Raw genomic sequence first — 13,461 nt, 5'->3', positions numbered from 1 at the left:
TCAGCATTAACCAAAAAACCAAAGCTACCTTAATAACCAATATTTATTCTTTAGCAGTTAAACCTCTGGAATCATTGAAATTCTTTATTAAAAATAACATCATAAAAGCAAACAAAGACAAATAACAAACTGTTTTTGTTTTTATTTTACACAAAAGACATGTTGTACTGGGATATCTATCCTGACACATATATAATTTAATTCTGAGTTTGTTTAAACATTACAATAATTTCTTTTCCATTTCAGCTTTTTAGGGACTTATATCCCTACAAGCCACTATTACTGGTTTAAAAGGTAGCTTCGGTCTTGTGGTTTTAAAATGATGATAAAAAAGGCTTCCCTGATTGGCTCTTTGGAAATAATGTCTTTGTGAATTATGAAAAGGCATATAAAAGTGTTTTAAAATAAGTTTAGTTCTTGGTAAAACCATTTAGTCTATGGTAAACCCCACTAAATTATCACCCCGGTCATTACCCAGATATTATTTCTAACTGTATACTCCTTTTGTACAGGTTAACAAAAATAGTGTAAAGACATCCAATTGACCAAAATAACCCTAGATTTGTTTCTGATCAACATGAAAATAGAAACTACTCTTAGTGTGGTATTCCTCCTAAAGGTGCGATTGACTGTACATTCTATCAAAATATAACTATTTAAACGTTCAGTGGGTTCATAGTTTGACCATATTGAAGTATTTATTTGCTTCTTCGTGCTTATTTTTAAGTGTTTAATCGTTAAAATGTATAACATTTTTCATTCAATGGATACATAATCATTTTGTTTAAAAAAAATTTAACGTATCTATATTTATTTATAGTTAAAAACTGCTTGTAATCGGCTATCTCCAACTTTTTTGTAACCGGTTAGGGCTCAATTACACAGTTGTCAAAACCAATCGCGAAATTACTTTTCATCAGTATTGACATGCATATTTTTGGTCAGTTAAAGAAACTTAAATAAACGAAAACTACCTCTAGGCTTTATTGTTACAATATGTTTTTTTAAATGTTTTTAGCTTCATTATTTTTCAGCCATTCTAAGTTCAATTCCTTTGATTTGAGCCATCCCCCGTGATTCTACTACTTATCACAGGCTTAACTAATTTACGTACAAATACACAAATTTGCAAATTGCACAGTAAAATAATTGATTTCAACATTCTAGGACATAACTAAAAAGTCTAAATTATAGGTCAAAATTAACTGGCAAATAAGTAAGCCAAATGTTACTATTGCGTACTGACTTAGTGATAAATCACGATCAGCAGTATTTAAGTAAATAAAAATCATCCGTAAATAGATTATTTTGCTAATCTTATGGATAACATTTTACGTTATATCGAGTTTTGTGTAAAACTTTGTGAATTTCACTATTTTTCCCGCCGTCAAGGCACAGAGACCTTTAATTTGAGCCATCTCCCGTCATTCTATGACTTTCCAGTCGCCCAAAGTTTTGACCCAAAGAATCGCCTTACGTAATCTATATATTTAATACACAGTTGTAACACTGTTTTCTCAGTAATTACTGGACCGATCTACAAGATTTATGTCTCAAATTAAAGGGGATAGTGTGTAGATTTGCCGAACTTCCTTAGAATTCACGTTTTTTCTAAGGGCTACGACCTACAGCCCTTTAAAGGTCGAGTCAATACAATTCTTATTGAAGAATATAATAAACAGTTTATAAATTATTCGTCAGCTGTTTAATGTTTGTCAGACATTTGTTATTATTTTTATAGCCTCACTTTCAGTATGCAATTATTAAACTTGGAGTTTCTGTTTATAAACACACGATTTTGATCAAAGAAAGTGTATTTGTCAACTTATTTTTGAAATGTTTTAGTTTTCCTGCAAAGTGATCTGAAGGAAAGTGGTAATTGAGTTTAAGTTTGAGTATGGAATGTGAAATAATACCCATAGTAGGGAACGGAAACTTATTGTTTTGAAGTTGTACATATAATTGCTAATGAGTGGGAAACATACAAACATTTTATAGTTGGTGACGAATCTTACTCAAGATCAGTGTTAGACATTCAGTGGTACCAAACTTTACCTTCTCAAGATGGCTAGTACGCTGGGATACGTGGAACTACAATATATCAGCGAATTTTTTTTTCAAGTACAGAGGGAAGTTGCTTGAGAAACTGTGACTTACCATTCGGTTCTGGCGAAGAAGTATGTGACTTGATGTTTAATGGCAATGTTGACTCGGGTCATTATAGCGTTATAAAACTTTATCATTAACCCCAGGATGAGAAAAGTACAAAAAGAATAAGAAAAGGTAATCATTAACCGGGCGTAAAGAGACATACAGAACGAAAAAAACATGTAGAGAACCATCGAACTAAAAAGGTAAAGAGCAGTGATGGTGTTAAATGTGCTCTGGAAGTCCCTTCTAAAAAATACGAATTTATTTATTGGGTCGTTAGATTGGATTTGTCAGTACTGCAAATCTATGAATTTTGAGTCAGAACAGACTAACCTTATATTTTTTCCTTATGTTGTCACAAGGGGAAGGTAAAATGAACTCCTTATCAACATTTTGAGTTTATGGAAAATCTTATCAACAGCGACTATAAAAAAAGTATTAAGGGTCAAAAGAGACGAAAAACTATTTGAGTAAAATATAATACAAATCTGCATTTGAAATGGCCAGTTCTAAGTCTCACTTGAATCAACATCTTTCTGGTAGTGGTAGTCTACATAGTTTTAAAATCCACGACTCCTTTTCCATCAAATTGGACCGTTAATACCCTCTAACATTGAACAAAGTATGCCCAACTTTATATATACGACGTAAACACAGCTTTTACTCACAGTATGGGTCAAAGATTCGTGAAATGCGACCAACTGCTGATGCGTGATTTACGTGTAAGTCACTATCTTTATTCCATACAACAAATGTAATGAAAAAAACGACGAATATAGGAATATACTTGAGCAAATTATCTAAATATCATAAATAGCTGCTTATTAGGTTATCAGCATTGCCCAGTTCGTATACTATTTATTTTTCAAATGAAACTCGAATTAATATAAAAATTCATTTGGTTAAAATAATATATCGGGTTTGATTAACATAAAATAGTTTATACAGGCAAACTATCAGTTCTATTTCATGTAAAAAATTAAACAACCCCTAAATAAAATACAAAGATAAACAGTATTTGTTAATTATTATTTCTTTTATTGCTGACAATATTCCCGTGGCGGAGCACGGGCGGTTAACTAGTTAAATTTAAATATATAGAAGATTGGTAAACAATTCCAATCACACAAGGAAATTCACTTAACGCGCAGGTTTTCTGCGCTGGGGGTGTTGATATCCTTATGGTTATTATGTTCCATGCATATATAGTGTAAAGTGTAAGTGAAAATAAGCACTTAAAAAAATAACCCAATACATGTATGGAAACATATCAAACATACAATGAAGCCTTAAGTAAAAAAAACCCAAACAAAACAGCAATACTGGGGTTATCAAAACAAAATAAATCAGCCTTTGTTGGAGTTTTGATCTGATCTCATTTGAGATATCGAGTACAAACTGGGATAATAGTACGATTTTTATTGCGAAAATAAAAATATATTGAATACATTCTTGTAATTTTTAAACTCTGGCCTTTTTGTAATTCATTAAATTAATAATTAAGAACAATACTTGTTTACACTAGATTTAGTCGATGCAAATGTAAATGAAACGCAATGTAGTGCAAAGCAAGGTGAGGAGTCGGTAAGATTTCCTGTTTCCTGTGACTTTGCACAACTCAGCACTTGAGATATACACGTCTCCAGCACCGTGCAAGCGACTGTCGTCTCCACTTCTAATAGTCTAAATACTGATTTTCCTATCAAAGACAAATGATTAGAGACATATTTTTCCTAAAGTTACCTGACACACTGTACAGTTTCTTGTACTGGTTATAGCACGGAAAGTAGCTAATTGCTGCACTTACTTACTTTCTCCGCACTCATTTTACTTTTGCCGGACTCATTTTCTTTGCCACACTCCAGTATTCCAACCAAACAACACAAAAAGTGTGGTTTTATTAGGCACGTAATACGTGTATGATTGAAGATAAATTGACAACACTTAAAGATACTACAACTACGAGCTGGTACAGCGTTTCTGACATTTAATGGATTTTTTAAAAATATATATAGTCTACCGTAGGGGTCTTTTGCCAACAGGTCTACTTTGAAATATTACTCCTTTTATGTTTCATAATATTCATAAAAATTATTAAAAATCTTTAGTGAATCTACAGTACTAACTAACTCATATAATCTTTTGAACAATTTTGATTTTGATTCTTTTAGCAGTCAGAAATAATTAGTTCAACTTGGCTCCAAATACACTACAACTGTACTTCCACTTACAATGCCATGTACTACTGTGTTTAAAACATACCGTTAACTACCCACTACCCATCGTACGCAATATAAATGTACCTTATGACCTGGTACATCAGACAAAACTTTCCTGGACCGATCATAAAGTCCTTAACTGTCCTGGACGTCACATTTCCACGAGATTAACTACGTCAGAGTCCGCTCAAGTCGTCACCTCCACGTCTCTATCATAATTCAACTTGAGTCTAGTGACTTATAACATTTTATATTGGCAGTCTGTAAAAGCTATTTATGTTTTGTTTTATAATGCCACACTATCTTTTTAAATCTATAATACTAATGACGTTTGCGCACAAGGATTAAAAAAAAAACGGCTCCAATGATTTCCTTAGAAATTGTTATTTAGATCTTAGTTTTAGGCTGAAAATTATATTCATAATAGACTCTCTTGTGGGAAAGTTCATATTTCGTAAAAAAATTAAATGTAATTTTAATATTTTGATATTGTTCTTTTGGGTTTCCAAGTAGCGATGATGGTTTTAAGAAAAAGTAAACAAAAGAATCAACGTACATGGCTAGAACAAACCATGAAAACAGTATCCTAGAAAATTATAAAATACAGTACAAAAGAAATGGACACTCGAATGAATACCATTGTTCATAAATATAACCACTTTGAATATATTGAATAGTAGGATAAATGTAACTGTTAAAAAACGATGATTATTCCACCACAAACATTATGCACTAATATTAAATTAAAATTCTCAAGGAAAATCCATGGACTTATAATCATTATCGGCGATGCACGATATGATAATAAATACATCGATGGGTATACCATGATCCCAGTGACTAACACATCTCAACAATGCTCGTCCACAGATGTTAATCATCATGTTTGTTACTAAGGTTTATTGCAGGAATTCAATACAGATTGCTCGTCTGTATAAACATTTTAGTTAGGTAAATTAAAAATTAAAAGAGGTCGTCCACCGAATAAAAATTGGTTTTGCAACTTAATTAAACGTAGCAACACTGAATAAAACTGTTTGGTGCATCGGTCGTCTTGTTCATTTAATTGACAGAGGTAACCCGATGTCAAATTTGGGCCAATAAATGGTAAAATATGGTATGATTTTAACTATGATAGCATTCATCTTTGAAAATGGCCTGGCTTAAATAAATGATTACAGTACTAATATATTGTTTTTAAATGCTAGATTTTTCATTTTGATATATTCTTTTATGTGTCAGTATGCGTGTTTATTTACAATGGAGATGACCAGATTGTGAAAGAAATGTTGTATATAAACATCACCAATACTTGAATATAATAAACTGTTACTACAGTGTTCTTTTATTACATATTTTATACTGTATTCTATAAATATGGAAATAGTAGATAACATTGTCAACCTCCCAAACAAATTAAACACCACGATCAATGCTCGGCCCCCTGGTACTTATTATAATGTAAAAATATAATGCGTGATAAACTGTACTTGCCAACCTTTTTGACGTTAGTTTTTGGGCAGATGGAATTGCCAACAATATTAAATTGATTCGCATGAAAAGAGTTGATTTATTTGATTTAACAGAAATAAGAAATATTAACTTTTTATATAATTATTGTGGATGGATACAAAACAACACCGTGTACACTTGTAGTGTTGTTGATAAATAGAAATGTATACATTTCACTACACAGTGCTATTCATTTATTAAAATGATAATGTGTTATGCATTTTAAAACATTTGCATGTTTTCAATTCAAAATTCACTACGAAATTGTCTATGAGAATTTACTGCTGAGGTATTGTTATTTAAAAGATGAATGACTAGAAAACAATATATTATGTATGGTTGATTTGAAAACAGTAAGACCATTTGGATAGCAGCTAGTTGTCGAGACATCTACTTGACTGTAAGATAATGGAATGTTTGGTTAAGTACCACAGTTAAGTAATCCTATTAACAGAAGGACTTCCTTTATTGTAAAGCTCAGTTATTAGTTTTGCATCGTATTTGTTTGGCAAATTATAATGATCCTTAAATTATATAATATGTATTTTTTTACAACCAAGAAGAGATGGACAGTATTAAAATTAATCAAGAAATAATCCTCTGTTCGTGATATTGATTTATATGTAAACACTGAGCCAATAACTTTCTTTCTTACTTTGTTTAAGAAAATCCCATGTGCGATGAGCTCGATCAAATTGCTTAGTTAATTGGATCATGTTTTTGTGATACTTTGGTAGTGGAAATCTTGTTAAACAAGACTATTTTTATCCGCAAAGAACAGGAATTAGTTATGATAGGCTATATCTATGGGCTTTTGGAGGATATTACAAAGCCGTATCTCGTTCTAAAACCATGATTAAATATGAAAAAATCTATATTGAAAAAGTGTTTATATTCAGCCAGCGTTTTTGATAACAGCTCCAAACAAGATGAAATATTACTTTTTGTGTCACCCCTTCTCTGATAACAAGGAGTACGGGATTCATATTTGTCTTCTAATACATTTCCTGGTGTTTACCTTCTTGGAATATAAAGTGGATATGTTAGTATCAACTGATCGTTAAAAATTTGCTAATGTAGGCTTGGTGAGATCGGACCTGGGCTCCAAATCTTCAAAACTGTGATATACGACATACTTTATAGTCATAAATTACTTACACATATAGATATGGTATACTTAAACGACATAGTTACCATACAATACCTATTACCCAGGTTTCCTTGGAATGCAGGAATGCTATGTATTTATCTGGTGATTAATCGCATTGCTACGATTTATTTCGACCAACAAAATTTTCATTGCAAGCCCGATGTACATTATTCTTTTGTTAAATCTTGTACTCTCATAATATTGAAATATTGTAAACTGAGGAAAACCTACTGAAAAAAACTTACCATAAAGCTTTAGAGAAGCTAAGAACAGTCTTCATAAAATACTGTTTAAATATTTAATTTGCTTTCCACTAGTTTGCGAAAGAGACTACATTTACCTTGAACACTTCATAACTTGATGACTGAGTTTCAAAAAGGACAAAATTATGTATATTAATATTGTAATCTACAATAATCTCTCACCATGAAAATCGTATAGTGCTCGTATATTGCTAGTATATCGTAAGCTAGTACTTGTTCTCGTATATTATCGAAATCGTATAAGCTATAAATACTTTACCCATAGACCCAAGAAACTCGTGGCTTCTAAGAATTAAATGACAAATTCCTACTGTCATCAAACATCAAATGAGGATGGAAACTTATCTGTTATATGGCTACGGTAGACGACCACGGTGAGTATAGTCAACACCACACTCTACACTTTAGCAACACTATATACTTACACTCCACGCACTATGTGTGCTTGACTCTACACACAATGAACCACAGAAAGATGAGACTTGCCCGACTCTACTCAGCAGCTCGTCCTCAACCCGGGCTATCTAATCTCCAGTGCGAGTTTTAAATGGTCTGTCAAGCAATACTGATGTCCAATATTAGAGTGATTGTGACAGTGAAGAATATAGTGTAGATAAATAATCCTTGTGTAAATAGCATTGATGTGTAATAGTATAAACCCAAATAACATCCTAATGAATGGTCAGATCTGTAGGTAAGCTTGTTAGTCCTGATGATACAGCTTCCCTTAAATTCATGACAGCCATGGTTTAAACGGCAGTCTCTCCCAAAAGAATAACATTATTTTGAAAAATAATGTAGCTCATCAACATTAGTAAAAAATACATCCAAATAAACTAATTAGTATTTTAAGGTCGTATCCTAAGGTGGAGATTCAGATTTTAACAGATATAACGAGTTCTGTTCAGGAACGTAATTATAGTGTGGTCAAATAAACTTGAGAAAAATGATAATTTGTTTTGGCTGAGGTTTAAAGAACTGACAAAGGATGTTATGAAAAGTATTTTTGGAAAATTTTGACCAACTATTGGAAATATAAATCTTAGAAAATCGTTGAAACAATCGCATGTAGAGACAAAAGGAATTTTCCAAACAAGGAAGGAAGAAGCAGGCAAGAACCAACTCATGTCACCAACCCGATGGAGCATTCATTAGACATGTCATCTACATGACAGCTGTGAAACGCATTGTTCAACTTTTCCCGGAAATCTGTGTCTCGTAAAGACATTTCCATCGATAGCAAAAACTCTATGAAATAATCTCTCAAATCATCTTTTGTATATCTCATAAATCAATCAAAACGTAAGAACACAAGGATTGTGTTAAGTGGACACATGGTTACACTTTATCTGTTGAGCCACGCGTTGTAAAGTTTTGTTTTTGTTGAAAAAAAAGTATTAATAGCACTTTCAAGCATTGATCAAAATATAACTTTTATAACTTTCCTTTTTCAGTGTATATATTATTTTCCCTCATTTGAGAGACAACTCAACAGGTGGTCCTTTTTGGGGACCAATGGCGTGAGTATCTGTTAAAACTATCATGCTATTGAAAAAATATATTTTCACCACACTATAATGTTTTTGGCAGTATTACATACGTTAATTGGTGGCTGAAAGTTACGTTTTGCTGGCCATGCCAGCTGTCATCGTAATTTGGGGACCGAGCAGGTTTTTACAGGCCGGGGCCGCAAAATCAGCTGTCCGCTTACTTACTTAAAACATGAATGCATTTTAAATACACAATCAAAATCCATAGCATTGCAATAAAATTGTGTTATTGTCACCGTTGCCTAGCAACTATTTATTTTTATTTTTGCTGATTCCTCAAATTATTTCTTTAACCTTTAAGGTTGTAGTTGTGTTGACTATCAGTGTGCATTATTATAGTGGTGAATAGTGGTAATAGGGTATAGTGTGGTGAAAAATAGCGTTCGTACCACGGACCGAAATGGTTTTGCAGCTCTCGATCGATTTAAGTTCTCGACTTCGTCTCGAACTTAAAAACTATCTCGAGCCGGCAAAACCTCATTTTCGGCCCTAGGTACGAAATATACTATTTTTAGCTAAACTAGATTTCACAACGCAACAATGATGTTAGTTTAAACTGTAGTAGATATTTAGTTGTATTAAAAAAAAAACTTTGGGAGTAATTTTAAATAAAAAAGAAATACTCAATAAATTATGAGTTTATTAGCTTATGAGACAACAGTTCCCATTTAGAAAGTGTGGTTTGTATTTGTGATGAATGTTGTAAGCCCTCCATTAGCTATGGAAGTCGAATGCATTCCAATGTTCAGCAATAGCGCTAAGCATTTCTATAGAAGCAGGTCTAATTATCTTCAGAATGAATGTTCGAATTTTCAAATGATACACCAGAAAATGTATCAAATTTCTATTTTGGTTACCTTTAAAATTATAAAGTCAACATTTTACTAACGTAATATAAACTTTAAAATTCCCCGAAAGCAATCCAAATCAAATAATAAATCACAACACCCCGGGACTAGTTCCTACCGGATGTAGGACATTGTAAATCAGAGAATACGAGATTTATAAGATTAGTTCCGGAGTCACCCTGCTCTTAGAGTATTTTATTTTCAACAATCAGTTCAGACACTATTTTAAATATATGTTAACCAATCTATCAAAGTACAATATCACAAAGTCTAAACCTTAAAGCTTAAAGTTTAAACCTTAAAGTCGTGTATCTTTTAGCAACAGGAAGACGTGAGCCTATTATTATTAAGAGATTATTTTATGATATAATAATATTAAAACTATACGAGGTGTTAGCCCGTCCCACGTACGGGAATTCAGTAGTCAGTTAAAACCGTGTACAATTCAGATCAGCTAGTTTACACATAAAAGACAAAGTTTCTTGCAGTTTTAACGTGAAAAATCATCTTGTAAACAAATGTTGTGTGACCAAATAATTTTTTATTCCATCATAGGCCTATACGATATGCATTTTAAATCCGATAATTTTACAATAAAACAGCAATTCTGCAATTTTTAGTAGGCCTACAGTAGAGAGAGTAATAGTCAATTGAGAAGTGTATAGACCTAGTCAACGATACCACCTTCCATAGCATACCTGCCTCTTTCATAATTATTATCACCACAATACAACTACTATACACAATTTCCAGTAGGTCTGAATGAAACGACCTAAAATAAAACGATAATATCCAATACAATTCACAGTACACATAATTTAACTTTGGTGTCCTAACATCAAAAGTAATCGTCACACCTATCCTTTATATCAATGTCACTGCATCAATTGCAAAATAAATAAGTGTAATCAAAGAAAAGTAAAAACAATAACAGTTTGTTTTGAAACAGCTGTTTGGTTCAAATAACATTCACTTGAAAAAAAGAACTTGTCACATGTAGCAGGAATATAAAAAGTAAACACGCTAGTAAAGCTAATGACGTAATTGTCAATGTTTATTATCCATACACAATGTATATCAGTTCTATCCTTGATAATTACCCACCCTCATTGAATAAATGTACATCGTATAATTTCCCATATTAGTTAATTTAAACTACAATATATTCATAGTTGAAATAAAAGTGATATTTTCACGTTTGGGGGTGCTGATATAGGCACCCCCAAACGTAACCACAACTGAACACGATTTCATAAAAGGATGGTTTGTCTAATTGCAGTATCCTAGGTCAATGTTGACGTTGTGTTCAATCTATGTCATCCATCTGTTATCTTTGTATAAAACCCGGCTGAGGTTGTGGTGGTATTAAAATCGTGATTCCTGATTATTCTTGATCTTCTTTTTATGACATCAATATTTCCGGGCCTAATTCAAACAAAGTTAAAGCAGACACACATTAATTGTAAACAAAAATCTAGGCTACCATGAAGAATTAGAACATATAAACTTTGTTTTTTTCTGATCTTTCCTTAAAAAGTGGAGCAGTAAAATAAGGTACTTACGTATTAAACGGAGGCCACATTTTGTCAGCGCGCTGCGGCGGTTATGTTAGGTTGGGTTATCGTAAATATTATGTGTGTAGGACTTTCCTCGCTTCGTTATGAATCGATACCAGACGAGTTATACTTTCTATTATGATAACCCAACCTAACATAACCGCCGCAGCGCGCTGACAAAATGTGGCCACCGTTTAATACGTAAGTACCTAAAATAATTTGCATTTATCCTTTTTTATTAAGACTCGTGTACAGAGCCTCGATTTGTAGCCTACTGTGGTTTAATTAATTTTGGTTAAAACTGTGGTCTAATTATCTCTACTAATCTTACTTATTTCCTATAATCAATGACAAAAATAAAATAATCTCATAGTTCCATAGTTTATATTTAACCAGCTGTTAGTTAAAACTAATTATATTGCTCTAAAACAAATCGAAGATTACAAAGATTGATTTAAAAAATAATTTGAACATCCTAGTATTTTTTACTATGTATATTTAATTAATCTGTCTTCCTCTTACAGAAGAATTGAACGTATCAATGATTAGCATTACACATAGTATAAATAAGTCAACCCTAAGTATATCTTTACATTTTTATCCAAATGCTGAATTTGTGACACAAAATCTGAATGTTTACAGCTGTTATGTTAAGCAAATTATTTTATGCCAAAAGCTAGTTTAGAATCTTAGCGTCGGCTGCTAGACTTTTTAAAAATTAAAACTTAATTTTTAAAATTATGGGACCCTAAACTAAAATTATGGCTTCGAAATTCCCTAGTTCTCAAAATTATCTCTCTTTCAACACAAAAATCATGAAAATCCGTCGAGTGGTTGATTCAGAATCGTGAAATAAAAAATACTGTTTCGTTTTAATATTATAGATAGATAGATTATTATATTGAGAGATTATTAGATTTTTAACAACCCGTTCAGATACTATTCAAAGTTTGGTTGTAGCGCTTAGATGTAAAGGACTTGTTTTATCCTTGATTTGATAACTGAAATCCAAACAAAGTTGTCAGCAATTAACAAGTCTAAAAGTACGGTAGGGTAAACTACAAATCCATCAAAATATAAGTTTTTGGTCCTCGAAAAATTGATTAGTTTCAATTGTTACCCATTAAACGTTTAATAGATTTATTTTGCTCTCTAATACTGGTGACTGTATATATTTATATTCGAATTTTAAAACACTTTCTTCTTCTATCAGCATATTTTCTGTTGTTTTAATACTTTATTACGTCTCATTGTAGTATGATCTATTCGCACAGATACCCGTGTCCTTATAGATTGTTTTTTAATGCATCATGACTAAACTTGGCTAGTCTTCTTAAAAATATCAAGATGATGTCAAACAACTAGTATTTACTTTACCGTGTGAGGGGGTTTAAGCGAATCTCAGCTGTACTCACTCACCATTCATCATAACACTCTTCTACGATCTGCTCTTCCTACATTCTAATTAATAACGAGTATTTTGAAATTAATTTCGGTTTGTCCATCTACGAAGCATAAAAACTAAAAATAAACAAAAAAAAAACAAAGTTATAAACAAGATTCGAACGTACAGTAATATCGTACGCATCTACAACTGCACATTTTTGGTGACTGTTATAGTGGTAGGGTTTATAACCAAACAGTTGTAACCAACCGAACCAGAATATATCCTGCAAACCAGGCTTTGCGACTTATACGACTGTTACCTGAAATATGTTTTCATAGGTCAATAAACCAAAATACATTTAGAATACTGATTCTACATCTCACGGATGTAAATATGTACAGATATGTATATTTATTAATTATTGATATATGCAGGTTGTATATTTATATTTACTGACATAACAGTACAGAAATTGTAAAAAAGTAGTTTTTTTTTTTCAAGTTGAATCATTTCTAATTCTATATTAGTCCAGTAAATTAATGATCCAAAAGTGGGTGTAGAGTGCTTGAGCAGCTAACTAAACGATTAAGGAATCGACAAGACAAAATTTCCAGTAATTTGACACTTTAACCATAAAAATTTATCCAAAATTAAGGCGAGGGCGAGGTAACAAAAATGTCATGTTTTGGTGTTTTTTTATTAAGAATTATAAAAAAAACCTCAAATCATCCAGTTTTTAAACGCTCACCCTCGCTTTAATTTTTGACAAAATTTTATGATTAAAGTGTCAAATTGCTAGAAATTTTACCAAGATTTCCAGAATAT

Source organism: Macrosteles quadrilineatus, unplaced genomic scaffold (assembly GCF_028750875.1).
Source record: "Macrosteles quadrilineatus isolate MER2022 unplaced genomic scaffold, UCM_ALF_1.0 Scaffold_1__1_contigs__length_201487025, whole genome shotgun sequence".
NCBI classification, from domain to species: Eukaryota; Metazoa; Arthropoda; class Insecta; order Hemiptera; family Cicadellidae; genus Macrosteles; species Macrosteles quadrilineatus.
This window is presented reverse-complemented; position numbering follows the sequence as displayed.